The following is an 18,936-nucleotide window of genomic DNA, read 5'->3' on the forward strand; positions in this document are numbered from 1 at the left end:
TCTATATGACATGACAGTAATAATGACTTATTGAAACTATGTCTAAGCCTAAAATAAAATTAACTTTTGCCATAGAAAGAAATCTTTAAAACTAAAGAAGCAGTAATTTTATTTGAAAAATATACAGTAATCTCTGTAAATGCAATATATCTCACTATTTGATCTTTTTAAAATAAAATTTAAAGAGATATAAACATTAATCCTGGTTTCTCTTTTTTAAAGAAGCAACCTATTTTTACTGGTTTTGGTAATTGGATAGATGTCCTCACTACAGCTGTGAGTCAGAGACATTTATTTTCCCAGTCACCATAACAAGATGCCTTTAAATCTTACTTTAGAATGAATTGTTGGGCAGCCTGGGTGGCTCAGTGGTTTAGCGCCACCTTCAGCCCAGGGCCTGATCCTGGAGACCTGGGATGGAGTCCCATGTCAGGCTCCCTGCATGGAGCCTGCTTCTCCCTCTGCCTGTGCCTCTCCCTCTCTCTCTCTCTCTCAATGTATTTCTCATGAATAAATAAATAAAATCTTAAAAAAGAATGAATTGTCACTTTATTAATCATTCATTCATTCATTCATTCATTCACTCAGTTTTGAACAGAGCCCATAGCCAATGTGGCAATTTGTCATATAGAGAAATATAATCTTGCATTAGGTTCCAATTTGCATGTTTTTTTTTTTTTTTTGGTTGTTGTTGTTGTTGTTGTTGTTGTTGTTGTTTTCCCAGGGGTTGAAACTGTATGTGAACTATGCAAAGTAGAAGTTCATTGGAATTTATGTCTAAATATTTGTTCTAACCACAGGTACATTACAGTATGTGCATGTTGAGAGGACCAATGAAGAATAGGAAAGAACAGTGCTCTAGATTGGAAACCCTAATCTACAATTAGCAAGCTGACTTTGGTTATTAATTTTTGCTGTCTAGATCTGTTGACTCATTTGTGTAATGGAAGATTTGGACTAAGTGAGATCAAGTTCTATGACTCTCCTGTGTGTTTTTGTTTTTGTTTTTTTAATAATTTCTGATTTGTCCGTTTAAGTTGTTTTAAAATCATTTGTTTCATTAAGATATATACATTCCATATTAATTGGAATTGTTTTAGAGTGAGTTATTGGTGACCAAGTTTAATCTTGTCACAAAATTTCATTTTGAAAAAATTTATAAGTGACATTAAATTCTACGTTTCTCTGACAATTGCTGTAATTAAGCCATTTGTGCATGAAAACTAACTTTGGCTTTGATAACTGAAGCAGACTTTGAAAAATCTGACTCTGGGAATAATTTCACAACATATTGCCACACAATGGAAAAAAGAACTGTCTCTCTTCCTCTCTCTCACACACAGGCACACACAAAAATAATAAAAATAAAATAAAAATTTGAATTCTTTTTTTTCAAGTTTGTGCTAAACATTTGATAATAAATTAATTGTAAAATAGCTCAAAGTCTCAATTTTAAGAGTATGTATATAACTTGCATACTTGCATCAAACATTGTTGGTATTAGGTAAAGTAAAGGTCTGTCAATGCTTTGACTTTGGAAAACCACTCGGCATCATAACTTCATTTTTAATGATTTTTTAAATTGAAGTATGATATTTATACAGAAAAATATAGTTTCATAAGTGAACAGCTCAAGAATTATCACAAAGTGCAAAAAAACCACATAATTAACGCTTAGGTTAAAAAAATAGAACATTAGGAAGTAAGAAATCCCTTTCACATTTATCTCCAGAATTACCCTCATTCTTCATCTCTTTTTTTTAAATTTTTAATTCTTAAATTTTATTTATTTATTTATTTAAGACACGGGCAGGGGGCGGGGGCAGAGACATAGGCAGAGGGAGAAGCAGGTTCCTTGCAGGGAGCCAGATGTGGAACTCGATCCCGGGACAGGGATCATGTCCCGAGCCAAAGGCAGATGCTCAACTGCTGATCCACCCAGGCATTCCATCATTCCTCATCTCAAAGTTAACCAATATTCTAATTTCTAATGCCATAGATTAGTTTTAGTTGCTTTTGAGCTCTACAAAAATGAAATCAGCTTAGATTATGTATTCCCCTGTATCTACCTTTTTTCATCAATGAGTTTTATCTATGTTAACACATGTAGCATTTCTGAGTGACATTAATTTGTTCATTTTCATAGCTGTACAATATCCTATTATATAAATATATCACAGTTTATCTATTGTACCACTGATGGACATATGTATTATTTCCTGTTTTAGACTATTCTAAGTAGTGCATTTATGAACGGTTTGTACATGTCTTGGCTACACATAATATACATTTCTGGTGTTTTGTATTGTTATATGTTAAGATTCAGTCACGACTACTTTAACATTTCATTACAGGCTTTATTTTTGAATATATATGAGAAGTATACAACTATATTTTTGTCATTAGGTAGATCAGCAAATACAAGGCCTATGCAATAAAAAACATTTTGAAACAAGTTAATTTAAAGAAACACTGTCAAAGCCCATCCATATTCATACTTAGAAGTGAAATTTTTAAGCATGAGGGTATATTTTGGTTCAATTTTAACTGATAGCACCAACAATTTTGTCAAGGCGATTGTATTAAACGAGTATGTAATAGCTTTTTGTCCCCAAATCTTTAACAGAATTTAGTAGGTTATCTTTTTAATTTTAACCGTTATACTGCGTGTGTATGTTTGTGTGTATGTATGTGTGGGTGTAATAGTATTTCATAGCGGTTACTGTGCATTTCTCACATAAAGAAACTGAGCTTCTTTTTAGATGTTTATTAACCATTTGATAAACTTTTTAAGTAAAATTTTTATTTCGGTAAAATATTCTTTCAAGATTAGTTTCCATTTCTGTATTGTTGTTTTTGTTTTGTGTTTTTCACTTTTTAAACTTTAAAATTTTTATTATTGACACAAAACTTTGGCTGGTAAAATGCATGACAAATACACTTCTCCCAATCTGTGGGTTACCAGTTTTCTCTCTTAATGGCATCTTTTAACAAATAAAAAAAATTGTTCACTTTAATGTGATATTTTTGAAAATTTTTATGGTTATTCCATTTTTATGCCCTATTACATTTTAAATAATTCCACGGTCCCATGAAGATGTCCTTGTAGAAGATTTATTGTTTTGCGTTTCAAATTTTAACTGTAATTTTAAATTGAGAATTTTCAAAAGCATATTCCACTATGCCATGATAAAGTCAAAATAATGAAGTAGAAGAAGTTAAAAAACAAACAAACAAACAAACAAACAAACAAAAACAAACAGAAAACGATTTCCCTGACTAAGCATGTGTTTTTTTGGTGGCTATTAAAATGTCTCTTTGTGTTGGATTGGAGGATTGAGATTAAAGACTGCTGGTCCTTCTAAATATTAACTTTCTTTTTGGTTTAACAAGCGAGGGGCATCAGAGAGATTGCCTAAGTGCTATGTATTTACAGTTATGCAGTTTGTTATTGGCCACTGGAATTCATCCAAGAAATTGTCAAATATCTAATTTCTATTCTATCACAATGAAATAATTAATGTACTTGATATTTTTGGAATTATTTGTTCTTTTTTCACTGTTTGCTTTTGTTCCCTTGTGCCAGGATGAGAATTAACTTCAAGATTTTCAGATAAATACAGAATTTAATGAATTTAAGGATTATAAATCAGTCATTTATGATTTATTGCAATATTTACTATGAATATACTCAAAGCAAACAAAATGAAGAAAAGTAAATCTGAAAGAATAAACAGACAAGAAAAAAGCAAATTAAAAGAAAAAAAAAGAGTAGGGCTTTACATGAAAATATTTACTAAGGTCACCTGTGATTCTCAGGAAAATGGACACACTCAATTTTCATGTGTGTATGTGTATGTACACATATAAACAATTCACACAAATTCACATACAAACTTTATATATATATATTTTTTTAATTGTCAGTATTCATCACCTTAAAAATGAATATAATTATTTTATATTCAGAAAAATACTTTTACTATTATATAATTGTACGTAGGCCATAAAATATACAAATATCCCTAGGGCTACCACATTGGCAAATGGGTGTTTTTTTTTTTTAATAAAAGTCTTTCAGTTTGGTTTATTTATTTAATCATTATGAGTGCTCTATAAATTGGTTTTGATGTTTTGGAATCAGAAAATCAATTTAAAAGTTATTATATCACATGTGAAACCCAAATTATTACACACTAAGTTCTTTTTTTTTTTTTTAAGATTTTATTTATTCATGAGAGACACAAAGAGAGAGAGGGAGAGACACGTGCCGGGAGCTGTGCAGGGAGCCCAACGTGGGACTCCATCCGGATCTCCAGGATCACACCCTGGGCTGAATGTAGCACTAAACCGCTGAGCCACCTGGGCTGCCCACTTTCTAAGTTCTTAATTAAGACCTTTCCCTGTGGAGCTGGGCCATAACTGATCATGACTGGTAAGAAGTTCATGAAGTTAAAAATATCCATGACTATGATATATTTTATAGTGTGCCAATTTTAGATATATGCATCTGAAGGTAATTAAAACATAGTATGCATAAAAGTGGCTAATGTTAATTTAGAAAAATCATAGTTTCATGAGTGGGCCCTTTTTCATGCTAAACATAGTTAATTTGGTAGTCACAGTAGAGACTGGAGCCTTAGCTGAGTATTAGCACACAATAAAATGCATCTAGTATCTCTTGATAGTGAATAACATGCTAAAGATTCCATAGTATTTGTCCTCTCACATCTGTCTACCACCTACTGCTTTTAGGGTATACAAAAATAGGTCTTTGATTAGAGAAAATAGTGTTTATTACATGACTTTGGTAGTTTGAACATGAACAAATTTTTAGTAAATAGCATGTTAAAGTATTGAAGTTAATAAAGGTAGGTAAGAGATAATAGCAGCAGAAGTGAATCAGAAACTCATTTGGCTACAAGCAACTTATGACCTGACAAGAGAGACTTAAACATGGTAGTGTTATTTTCTTCATTTTGAGCCAAACTTTAATTGGTAAGAGGCTTTAGTGACATTAGAACATTTTTCTCATGGTCAACACATGCCTATTGCAGCACTGGCCACTTTTACAAATTCCAGGCAAGGAAAAAAGATTAAGGGCGAAAGTACAGCAGCACACTTGTAATCTCATTGTATAGAAGGTTAACATGTGTTAACACATGGCCACCCATGAGTACTATGGAATCTAGATGAGCAGCTAGTAAAGATATAAGAGAGAACTTGATAGAAAATGGATCCTGGGATCCCTGGGTGGCGCAGAGGTTTAGCGCCTGCCTTTGGCCCAGGGCGCGATCCTGGAGACCCGGGATCGAATCCCACGTCGGGCTCCTGGTGCATGGAGCCTGCTTCTCCCTCTGCCTGTGTCTCTGCCTCTCTCTCTCTCACTGTGTGCCTATCATAAATAAAAAAATAAAAAAAAAAATTAAAAAAGATTTAAAAAAAAAAAAAAAAAAGAAAATGGATCCTGGCCAAGCCAAGCTGCAATGTTATCCAAAGTTGGTACAAGTCATTACTAAATTTTAAGTTTACAATTTTCAAACAAATTATTTTTTAAATAAGTAAATAAATACATAAATACATTTTTTAAATGCATTACAACTAAGTAACCCAACCAGACTTCGTAGGCTCTTAAGATTTCGCTAGTCCTTCCCTAATGTCTTTTTCTATTACAGGATCCCATCTAAGATGCTACATTACATTTAGTCATCCTTAGTCTCTTCTAGTCTGTGGTAGTTTCATCAATTTTCCTTGTTTTTGATAAACTTGATGGTTTTGAGTTCAAATCCAGTATTTTATAGAATATCTCTTAATTAGATTTTGCCTGAACTTTTCCTCAAAGTCAGTTAGACTGGGGTTATAAGTTTTGGGGATGAAAAACACAGGTGAAGTGACATTCCCACCACCAGTTATACTGGAATACATGCTTCAACATGACTTAACGCTAATGAGGTTAACATTGGTCAACTGACTGAGGTAGTGTTCGTTAGGTTCCTTTACTGAAAAATTACTCTTCCCTCCCAACTCTTTTCATACATTACCTTTGTTAGGAAATTATTATGCACAGCCCACATGAGGGAGAGTTATGCTTCAACTGCTTGGGGCGGGGGAGGGGGAAGTACCTAAAAGTATTAGGAATTGTGCTTAGGAGATTTGCCTCATCTCCCCCATGTATTTCTTTAATCATTTTTATAATGGTATGGACACATGGTTATGTATCTAATGCTTTGAGTTATAATCCAATATCACTTTATTTATTTTGTAGCTCACGTTGTCCTAGCTCTGACTTTGGGAGTTTTTTTGATTTGGCTTCTTTGTCCCTTTGACCTACCTAATGGTTTAGTTTTTAATGATAAAGGAGAATTTTTCCAAAAATAATGACTTTGAAACAATAGTAATAATTTTAAAATATGTCCTTTAATTATCTTAAAATATTTATTCAAAATAACCACAGCACTACTTGTTAGGATCAATAAATTTAAGAACAAAATGTAACTATAGTGACAGAGAGGAAATCTGGCACAAATGGTTAAGAACATGGGAGAATATGCTTGTGTTTAGGTGCAGCTTTATCATGTATTAGGTAAGCAACACTGGGCAGTGACCTAACCTATTAGTGTATCATTTTCATTTGTAAAAAGGGAGTAGCAAAAATTCCTATTTCATTAGGTCATTTTGAAGATTAAATAGATTAGTGCATGTGATATTTGGAACAGTGCTTAGCACAAGGGGAGTGCTCAAAAATACTAACAATTATTATATTACTATGAAGGGCAAAATTCCTGGAAGAGGAAGAATTAGCCAAAAAGCATCAGTTGCTCAAATGTTATTTCACAATTCCTCTGAGCTCTTCAGGTTTCAGCAGTTTGATTACGAATCCTGGCTCAATAGTGATATTTGATGATTTAGAATAGAAAATAAGCAGCCTACTACTTGCAGTTGTAATTAGCTAAGTCAAAACAAATACAAATGCTCAAATATAATCACCATATTGAATAATATATTAACTATGAATGACCAAGACTGAGGAAGTTGATAATAATTGGTGACACAGAATTATTGGGGCACTTGGGTAGCTCAGTCAGTTAAGTGTCAGAGTCTCGATTTCTGCTCAGGTCATGATCTCAGGGTCCTGGGACCAGTCCTGTGTCGGGCTCCATATTCAGTGAGGACTCTGTTTCTCTCTCTGTTCCTCCCCCTGCTCATGTGCTCATTCTCTCTCTCTCTCTCAAATAAATAAATAAAATCTTAAAAAAAATAATGGGTGACATAGAGCTTTCTGAATTCCTAATAATTAAGAAAAAAATTGTACCAAGTCAGTTATATTTTTGAATGTGGATCAGTCTTCACTTAATGGCTAATTTTTTTCAATATAATACAACTTTATTATTTTTTAATGTACTGAGATATAATTCACACCACAAAATTCATCTTTTTAAAGTGTGCAATTAAATGCTTTTCAGTATAGCCATAATGTGTGCAACTATCACCACTATCAAATTCCAGAGTATTTTCCTCACTATGAACAGTAATTCCATACCAATTAGCTGACACCTCCCATTCTCCTTGCCAATAGCCCCTGAAAATCACTAACCTACTTTTTTTCTGTGGATTTGCCTATCCAGGACATTTCATGTAAATGGGATCATATAATATGTGGCCTTTCATGTCTGAGCCCTTTCACTAAGCATAATGTTTTCAAGACTCATTGTGTTGTAGTGTGTATAACTGCTTCATTCCTTTTTATGGCTAAACAATATTCTATTTTATAAATGTTTCATGTTTTTCTTGTCCATTTGTTGAGAGGAATTCTAGATGTTTCCATTTTTAGGTTATTATACATAATGTTAGATTGCTATGAACATTGATGTAAATTTTGTGTAAAATATGCTTTCATTACTTCTGGGTATAAATTTAGAAGTGGAATTGCTGAGTGAGATGATAATTCTATGTTTAACTTTTTGAGGAACTTTCATGTTTTCCACAATGGCTGCCATATTTTACATTTCCACCAGCAGTGTATGAGGATTCTAATTGTTCCACATCCTCAAAAAAAAAAAAAAAAAAAGAAAGAAAGAAAAGAAACAAAACTCAGTGTCATCTATCTCTTTAATACTAGTCATCCTACTGAGTGTGAAATGGCATCTAATTTTGTTTTTGATTTGCATTTCCCTGATGGCTAATGATATTAGGCACCTTTTCATATGCTTATTGACAATTTGAATATATTCTTTAGGGAAATAAGGAAAATATGTCAATTCAAGTGCTTTGGCTATTTTAAAATTAGGTTATTTGTCATTTTTGTTGTTAACTTATGAGAGTTCAGCATTGAATATCAGAGTTTTTGAGATATTCACTTTTTAAAGTTTATTTATTTATTTAATAATTTCTGTACCCAATGTGAGGCTTGAACTCACAACCTCAGAACTCACACTTCTCTGACTGGCACCCCTGAGATATTCTTTTTGTGTGAATTTGTAGGTATTTACTCATTTAAATTTTCATTAATAAATCAGTTCCATTTACTGTTAATACAAGGCTATCTCATTGCCAGTATTCTATAGTATTTTTATAGAACTTAGACCACTGGGGCCAAAAACACATGGGCATTTATCTTACTGATGAACTCTTTTAAGAGAAAAAGAAGGAACAATTTTGATAAAACTCTGGGTATATACCCAAAGCGCTAACTTGTTGAAAAAAAAATCTTCCATTAAATTGCAGAATGGGGTGGAGAGTGTCAAAATTTAGTGGATAAAAATACTTTTGAAAACTATCTGTGTACAAGTATAGCAAGGGAGGGATGCCTGGGTGGCTCAGTCGTTAAGCATCTAACTATTGATTTTGGCTCAAGTCATGATCTAGATTTGGGCCCCATGCTGGGTGTGGAGCCTGCTTAATAAGGTTCTCTCTCTTCCTCTCCCTCTGGCCCTCTCCCCCACTCACATTCACTCATTCTCTCTCTCTCTCTCTCAAAAAAAAAAAAAAAAAAAAGTATAGCAAAGAAAAACTTAGTCATAAGTATCTTACAGCTAAATGTGTTAACAGAACATTCTTCAGATTCATAAATGTGTTTTATGCCTGAAAACTTCAAAATATAAATACATATTTAAAACTCTATTCATAGTATGGGTCTAAAGGTTTTTGTGAAAGTATATTTTTAGAAGCAGTGCTAGGAAGGAGGGAGGGAGGAATCCAGAGATCCACCACTGACCCCTTCACCCCTTTATGACCTTGGAAACCCTACTTAACCCTTTGGTGCTTCAGTTTCCACATCTACAACAGGGAGTAATAATAGTACCTATCCATAGGATTACTATAAAACTGAAACATGAATACTTGTAAAGCGAGGCGTGTAATAACTGCCATCAAATTTTACCTGTTATTCACGGGCTTAACAGTATATCATGCCAAATTTAACTATCTATATAGCTGTTTGTATGATCTGTATATATTTCAAAAATCTATGCACCTTTAATCCCTATTCATCCTCATTCTATTTCTTTTTTTAAACATTTGGTCCTCATATTGCGCAAAAAATTATGAACAAAGATTTATATGCCAACAGCATTATTTCACAATCACATAGATACTTTATTAAAATAAATTGGCAAATTCTGGAAGAGAGAGACACAAACGATTTTGTCAGGCATTCTTTGCAGTGATTCCTATATTGTAAGTGTGGGCAGGCATTAAAATGAGTTTATTGAGTACATTATATTTAAAAATGTTGGAAAAGAGTGCTTTATTCATAAATAAGAGTATATAATACATTATGTAGAAAAATCCTAATGAAGCGATGGAAGCAATTACAACATTTGCATAAGTTGAAAATGTTCAGATGGTTTTAACAAATCACATTTCTCACAGAAAGACTATGAATGAGAATAGTATGGATGGAAATTACAAATTTGCATCAATTGTTGAAAAGTTAATGTTCTGTTTTTTGTCTCTTTCTCACTATTCAAATGAAAGCCTTTGGGCAAACATGAATGTGTTTATACCTAACAATCTATTTTCAGTTGTAATTTCTGGTATGCAATTTCTTTGGGAATGTTACCAAAACAGAAATTTCTTTTATTGGCTCATGCTATTTGAAGAAATCATTTAGTGTAACAAAAATAATGGTAGTTTCTGCATTTATTAATCATAAGCTTTTCCCATACTGCAGCACAGGATGCAAGTGGGGGAAAAAGGGAGTTCTACTAATCAAGCAAGGACAATGTGGAATAAAAAGGTCAGGGGGGTAGAAAATTACTGATTGAATCTCATCTGTTGACTTGGGTGACCAAGATTAGACATGCACACATACCCCATTCAGCCTTGACTTATTAGTGGGTTATCCACACTTCTGTAAATTCACTAGAAATTTGCTCATCCCTTGCATGGCCTCTTCTGCACAGTTATGGCTATGGACACCTCAAGGTTCTGTGAGCCCTCTTACTAGTTTACAACCTTACAAGGGTGTTTTTCTACCAGCAGAAAATTGGCCATAAATGTCTATTAGTCAAAATAACTGCGACAGTTTTATAAGGCCTGTGAGTGCATATTTCCCAGTCTACTTCTCATTAAATTACCAAGAATGCAAAAATAACCAATAGTTTGACCTCTTAAATCACAAATTGGATAGGCTTACTATTAAAGTATATTGTAAATGTGTTTCCCATTATTTAGCTCATTTAGCATGTTCAGCAGCAAGCATTAAAATATTTTGAGTTTTTTTCTTACTTCACAGAGGCATTAGATGATTTTTGTCAAGCCATCAAATGATATTTAAAAGGGTAGAGTACAATTGGAATATTGCTAATAGGTCATCATTAACCATTCACATGAAAGATAAAGAATATGAGATACAATAGGCTCAGAAATCACTTGGTTTTGTGCTAATCATCTTGATAGTCTTCACTGTGGAAAGTCAGGGTTATTGTTCAATTTGGAAAATTATATATCATATTATATATAAATTAAAAAGAGAACTAGAATTAAGGTGTACATATACAAATTATTACCTGTAGGTTGAAAAAAATGACCAATAATAAATAGAGGAATGAAATTATTTCAAATCTGACATACATATCAATTTTACCTATTTTCATATTAATATTAGAAGATTGCATGCTAATTAGTATAAATCAGTATATCCATTCATATCCACTTTTCTTCCCTGAAGCAAGTTGATGGCTCTTGTCTTCAATTTTATTTATTTGAAAAATATATGTAAAACCTAAGGAGATATGTGCATTTAAAAAGTAATCTTTGGTGTTCATTTCAATGCATGCTTTGTATTTTCTCTGACGTAGCTGAAAATACTAACATGCTCTAAAAATTGTAGAATAAAGTATTTGGTGTCTGAGTTTCAAAATCTGGTCATCAAATAGTGATGTCATGTCTTCGAGAATTCTCATATATGGATCACAAAATTAAAGTGACTTATCACAATTAATTACTTACTATCAATTGGAGTTTAAAGATATATTGACAAGCTATAAAGATGAGCATGTGGAACAACATTCTATCAAATATCTTTGTCATACACAGTTGGGATCTAGTCAACATATTATAATGTGATTTTAAAGAGGGGAGATTTTAAGGAGTATGTCTGTTCAATCTCAACCTGCAAAAATTATAAAGACTGCTTATATGAATGCTATAATCTATAATGCAGTTATCTTGGCATATTTTTAAAGAATTATCACATGAGGAGGATGTACTTTTTATTACAATCTTCAAAATAAACATTGTTTTATGTAAAAGACTGTCAACTTTTATTTTTATATTGCTGTTTCTGTATCATCATGGATTTCTGAAAGTATTATCTGCTCTCTTTCCCTGGGTTTTTAAATACCCCTACGACACTTCCCTCAGCCTAAGCTCCTCTGTGCAAGATCTTTCCAGCTACACCCCATCACTTCAACATTTTGTATATTGCCTGAAAAATAATGCTAGGGCAGGGAGAAGATCTAATTACTGTATGAATAGGTTACATTTGAGAGAAAAGCAATACATAGATATAAAACACTACTATTAGAAGATTAAACCCTGAATTTAAAGTAAGGAGGCCTTTTCCCCTTTCTTTTCATCTTGGGAAATGTGAAGAGGTTTATAATAAGCCAAAGGAAATGAGAGCGTTGATGAGAGAGATAGGCTTGCAGGTGGTTGATAAAGGCCAAGATTACTTGCAGTTTATTGATGAGCCACACGTAGTGCTACAAACCTGTATTTTATTTCAGAAAGCATGACATAAAGGTAAAAATGTGTTCCATTAAAATCAGATTTCATATGTGTTTCATTAAGACAAGATTTCGTGAGCTATCCACATGATGTGTGTAGGTCCTTGTAGATAGAAAATTGAAGCATATAAAATTGCTAAATGAACAGGTAAAAGTAGTCTGTGTTTCTTTGAATCGGTTGTTTGCGTTTGTACAGAGCTCTTTTTTTTAAAAGGATAAGAGTGGATAAAGACCTCAATAATAAAATTATGGCAACTGTTACTGCTTAAATAACCTAGGTCTATCAGCCAAAAGAAAGTCTTAAAGAGAAATCGTGGATTTAGCAGCTTTCAACTATGCAGTCCTCATTTGCTTTTTGTTAAAAACAAAACTACTAATATGAACAAGAGCAGGACAGCCTAGCAGTTAACTTAATGGTATTCTTACAAAGATGAAGTACTGATTCTGTGTTTTAAAATAAATGTTCTGTTGCTCTTATAGTAAAAAAAAAAAATAAAATAACCCTGATATTGGTCTTTGTTTTTAAAGCAACCACGATCTGAAATATACATAAGAACCCTTTCCAATTTCTCTCTCTCTCTTTCATGTTGCATAATTGTGGTTGTGTAAGAAGCACTTTTTGAGTTTCTTAGTATACTTAAGATGTATATTATTATTCCCACCCCTCCCCTGGTACACACACAATTTCCTTCAATTAAGTGGATTTTAGTTAATGGGGTAAACAAATAGACCACTTGAATTCTAAAGGGTATCCAAATTCTTAATGGTAGCTTAGTTTAGGATAAAATAAAAGTGAGTTGGAAAAATATCCATTTAGTCTCCTCATTTGTATTATTAATTGTACAGAAATCCCTGATGAATTACTACCTGTCCAGCTATTTTGTGGTGCCAAAGCACTTGTTAGATTAGAAGGTAGCAAATAGTTTAATCTTTTCATGAAACATTTTAGTTTATTTCCTTCACATTTTTTTTTCAGGTCTTAGATTTATGTTCCTTACACTTCAAAGTCAATAACTTAACTAGAAATTATCCTAATCATATGGAAGTCTAATCCTAAGGTTATTACTATATTTCTATTCCTGGCACTTTAAAATCATATTTGAAGATATGATACTAATAGGGAATCAGGGCTTTGAACTGGTGGTTTCACAAGCATAAGCAGGAAGACTGTGAGAGGTCATTTAATCCCTTTAAGACTCAGTTTTTTCCATTGTAAATTGGAAAGAATAATACCTACCTCAAAGCATTCTGATAAAAATTAAATGGTGCAATTCAGAAGCACTTAACAGTGGAGTAAGCCCTGTCTTGAGAAAAGATGTGTAGAGAAGTGAGGGATGGGTTTGTGAGCAGAAGACTTACTCAAAGTCCATTTACTAGAACATATCTGGTGAACTACAGACCAGTTACTTCATGTGCTTTCTCTGCCTAGGCAAGTGTAATTAGTACATCATGGATTTGAAATACAGGCCCCCTCTTGTGTACCACTGATTAACATCTCTGCATGCAGGGTGCCAGGATAGGGTCAACATGGAGGTTCATTTTGCTCTTACCATATGCCTGAGCTGGCTCATTGCTTACATTGTTATCCTTGTTATAACAATATATAAGGGGATTGAGCTCCTAAAAGAGTATACCAACAACACCTTAGCAGAGTAAGTACATAATGGATGGATATTTAATTATTGATGTAGTGCTTATCCATCTTGGATGCTTCTGGGCCAATTCCAGATGAGAAGGATGGAAAGAGTAATCTTCATTCAATCTACAGGCATCTCACATTTCCACAGAGAAGAAATGAATTAAAATTTCAAAAATGATTGCTTTTGTTGGATCCACAAAAAAACTATCAAAAAGCTAAAATATGTCCTAAATCAGGAAATGGGTATTCTGGGTTCTAGCTGGACTGCAAAAAGCCAGTGTATAAGTCAGTCTATATCTGAGCCTCAGCTTTTTAGACATAAATTCAAAATTATGGATTAGTTTATCCTTCAGTGCCCTTCTGAGTCCAAAATTACAGCAAAACTTAGCTGTGCCACAGCTAAAAATACCAATGATGGAGCAAGGTCCTTTTAATGGCTGGCCAGCTCATCTTCCAAAAGTACTTTGAGACAAGACTATCCTTCCCATTATGAGAAAAAACTAAGTTTAACGCTGATGGACCCAGCCCTCTCGATAATACAGTATCTGGGCAATTGTTCCAGTAAAACCTTGTTCTTAACCACATTTTGCATTGGAGATAATTTTACCTGCTGGCTGGCACTTTATCTGAAATTGTTAAATCATAAACAACTAATCAAAATGACACTCAACTCAGAGTTTGGTAACAATGCCAGTGTTTACATATTTTACCAAACTTTTATCTGTAAAAAAAATCTGGAAATCTCATGAAAGAGGATTTTTCTCTTTGTTGGTTTTTCAAGTACATAAAACTGCAATAAAAGAAAGTCAATAGAAAACAGCCTTTAGCCGGAGACTTTTCTCTACTTCCTAATTTTAGTCAGCTCAAAAACTTGTCTTACACAATTGTGGAAATAGTGAGTCTGGTGTTAGACTAATCAAGAACTGTAGAAAAACTAGAATGAATCAAATAAGTTAGTCCTGAAGTGTTTTTGAACTTTCATGTAGGTTTGGGTTTCAGTTTGTCTTGATAATGAAAACTCCAGTATGTTTAGAATTTATGTAATCTGGTTTATCAACCATGTTAGAATTCAAATTATCTGTCCCTAAAATGTAACTGTTTGCCTTTCTGTCTTTTCTTCCAAATGTGAGGAATATGGAGAATAAATTTCACATAGTTACATATATCAAAATTGAAGTTGAAATTACTTAGAGTTTTAAAATGCTTAAATGATTTCCATTGTTATAAAATTATATACTGGTGTAATCAAATACTTCTAGGAGACAAAAAAAACTCTGTTTTTCCCCTGAGAATTTGGTAAAATACACTGTAGTCACGTTAATATAAGTTCAATGCTTCCTTAAAAGAAAAAATCAAGGAAATAATAACAGGTTCTGGGCTAGGTAACAGTCTCCCGTGATTCTAGAAATAACAATGAAGGATTTAAATGGGAGAACTCTAAGTGCTGGAAGTGTTGGAAGAGCAGATTGAAGATTAGAATTAAAATCCACATGGGAAAGAAGGAGGTAAACTCTTTACCATAAATCATCTAGATACTTAATTTGAAATCAAACATGAACCTGAACATGTGTCATATAATCTAGCAAAATACACCTGGGTTTTATTAAGATGGTGTGAGCCAAAGACCACAATGTTTTAGACAAGCTTGAGCAGATCCTCTGCTAAAGAGAAAAACAAACATACTCTATGTCTCACTTTTGGAAAATAAAACTCCAAAACTTCAACACACCGACTTCAAGTAATTAATGGACTGAACTTCCAAACACTCACAGCATATTTGAAAGTCAGTACAATGCAACAATTTAAAAAGATTTTTTTTTATTTATTTGAGAGGGGGAGAGGGAGAGAGAGAGAGAGAGAGAGAGGGAGAGAGAGCAGGAGCAGGGAGAAGGGGCAGAGGGAGAGGGAGAAGCAAGATCCCGATGCAGGGCTCAATCGCAGGATTCTGAGATCATGACCTGAGCTGAAGGCAGATGCTTAACTGACTAAGCCACCCAAGTGCCCATAATGCAATGTTAGCAGCACGTGTTTTAGAGTGATACAGACTCGAGTTCAAATCCTGATATTTCCACTTACTTATTGTCTGATTTTAAGTAGCCTACTTAACTTTGCATCACTTCAATTTCTTGATTTGCAAAATGGGCACCGTTACGGTCCACTGTTACAAAAATGTTGTGTAAGATAAACACAATGTGTGTAAAATGCTTAGTGCAATACCTGCACTGAATAGATCTTAATAAATAATGGCCTTTTTAATTTTTATTATACACTGTTAACTTAGTGCTACTTAGACTCATAATTCATAAAAGAAAAAAAAGCACTTAAATTAGAAGAAACAGAACCATGTCTGTCCTCAGTTGCCACTTTGCACATACTAACAGATACAACCCTACAACTCTTTAAGAAGTTATCATAATAAACTTTGGTAAGTTTTATTTCAGCACTCTTTCATATTTATAGAAAGTTACAAGTAACTCAAATATGGCCTTTGTTCAGATTTACCAATTGGTTATATTGGTTTACCTCATTTGTTTTATTATAGTCTCTTCACTATGCACATATACCTATGCACACACACACATGTTTTCTGTTTATTCTAAAACGTTTGAAAGTAAGTTGGAAAGAGTATGTATTTTATTCTAAATATTTTAGTGTATATGTCCTCAAATTATGGTCATTCCCTTACATAACCTCAGCTTTTTCCTCAAAATCAGGAAATGTAGCATTGATGCAATACTGTTAATCCACAGTTAATATTCAAATTTGTTTTATTGTTTCAGGTATGTCTTTTATAGCTATTTTTCCCAGTCTAGGATCATATATTATCTTTAGTTTTCATGTGTCTTTAGTCTCTTTTAATCTTAAACAGTTCCTCAGTTTTCTTTGTTTTGTTTTGTTTTTTAAATCTTTCTTGACAAGACATTTTTGAAGAGCACAGCCAAGTTATTTTATAAAATGTCCCACAACTCATTTCTTTTCTTTTCTGGTTTCTCATGTGTACATTTAGCGTATGGATATTTTGATAGAAATACCACTGAAGTAATATTACATCCTTCTCAGTGCATCTTATAAGACCCACATGATTTCAGTTTATCATAATTTCAATAATGTTGGGTTATTGATGATGTTGAAGCTGGTTTAGAATGAGAACTCCAGGTTTCCTAATTGTGACTGATGGAAAGATGTTTTTTTTTTTTAAATTTTTATTTATTTATGATAGTCACACAGAGACAGAGAGAGAGAGACAGAGAGAGAGAGGCAGAGACACAGGCAGAGGGAGAAGCAGGCTCCATGCACCGGGAGCCCGACGTGGGATTCGATCCCGGGTCTCCAGGATCACGCCCTTGGGCCAAAGGCAGGCGCCAAACCACTGCGCCACCCAAGGATCCCAAAAGATGTTTTGATACTAGAAGGAAATGCTGAAAATATCCCAAGCTTTGGTGAAAATTATATAACCCCATAGATAAAAGATCTCAACACACTTAAAGCAGGATACATAGTAATAATACCAAAGAACAACAAACAAAACAAACAAAAAATAATACCAAAGCAAATTACAACCAAATCTCTGAAAATGAGCTTTGAAGAAAATGGAAGAGAAAAATGACACGTGATGAGCAGAGGAAAAAAAAAAGGTAAGATTGACTCTAGGTTTTTCACCAGAAATTGTGCAACCAGAAGACATTGGGATGACATCTTTACAATGTTGAAAAAAAAAACAATTGTCAACCAGAAGTTCCCAGTGAAAATAGCCAGAAAAAACTAAGTGAATATAACTTTCACAAGTGAAGGCAAGCTATTTTTCATAAATATAGCAGTTGTGAGAATTTGTTGTCAGCTGACCTGTACAAAAAAGAAATATAAAGAAGTTCTTCAAGCTAAAGGAAAATGATACCAGGTGAAAACTTGGCTCTACAAAAGTGAAAAAAAGAATTCTGTAAATCATAAGAAAATTTGGTAAGTATAAAATACCTTTTATTTCTCATTTTAAGATTCCTCAAAAGGCAGTTAACTGCTTAAGAAAGTATCTGGGGGCTAATCACTTGTAGAAATGTAATGTATGGACACAGTAGCAATAAGAGGGAAGGAATAGAATATACTTTTGTAAGTTTCTTGCACTATATGTGACAAGGGATAATATTATCCCTGTGGATAAGTTAAATATGCATATTATAAACCCTACAGAAACCACAAAAAGTTTAAGGCCTAATTAATACTATAACAAAATGGAATAATAAAATATATTCACCTTAATCCCAAATAAGTCACAAAAAGGAAGTATAGAAAAGATGGAAAAATAGAAAAGAAATAGCAAGATAGTAGATGGAAATTCATATTGGTAATTGCATTAAATGTAACTGGCAAATACTCCAATAAAAAGTCAGTGGGTCAAACTGGATGAAAGCAAGATCTAATTATATGCTATCTATGAGATACTAACTTTAAACTTAGAGGCAAATATGTTAAAAGCATGGAAAAATGTATACCATTAAAATATTAATCATAAGAAAACCAAAAGACCATAATATATGTTTCAGAACAAGAAATATAAGAAAAATATTTCATAAAAATAAGTGTACCAATTAAACAAGAAGACATACCAATTCTAGATGTCTATGCTTATATTTCATAATACATGAATTAAAATTTACAGATCTGAGAGGAGAAAGAGAAAAAAAATAAGCTATTATGGTCACATTACTCTCTCAATAATTTGTAGAATGAGTAGATAGTAAATCAATAGGGGTAAGAACTTTGGGGTGCCTGGGTGGCTCAGTTTTTTAAGTGGCCAACTTTTGATTTCAGCTCAGGTTATGATCTCAGGTTCCTGGGATCAAGTGCCGTGTCAGGCTCCACACTCAGTGAGGAGTCTGCTAGAGATTCTCTGTTTCCTTTCCCTCTGCTATCTCTCTCTGTCTCAAATCAATCTTTTTTTTAAAGGCTAAGAACTTTGAACAAATTATCTACCTGTTTGATCTAATTCATATTAACAACATTTCACTCAACAACAACAGAATGCATTTTTTTAAGTACCCATGAACATTCACCAAATATGCTACAAGCTAA

This window comes from Canis lupus, chromosome 33 (genome assembly GCF_048164855.1).
Source record: "Canis lupus baileyi chromosome 33, mCanLup2.hap1, whole genome shotgun sequence".
NCBI lineage: Eukaryota > Metazoa > Chordata > Mammalia > Carnivora > Canidae > Canis > Canis lupus.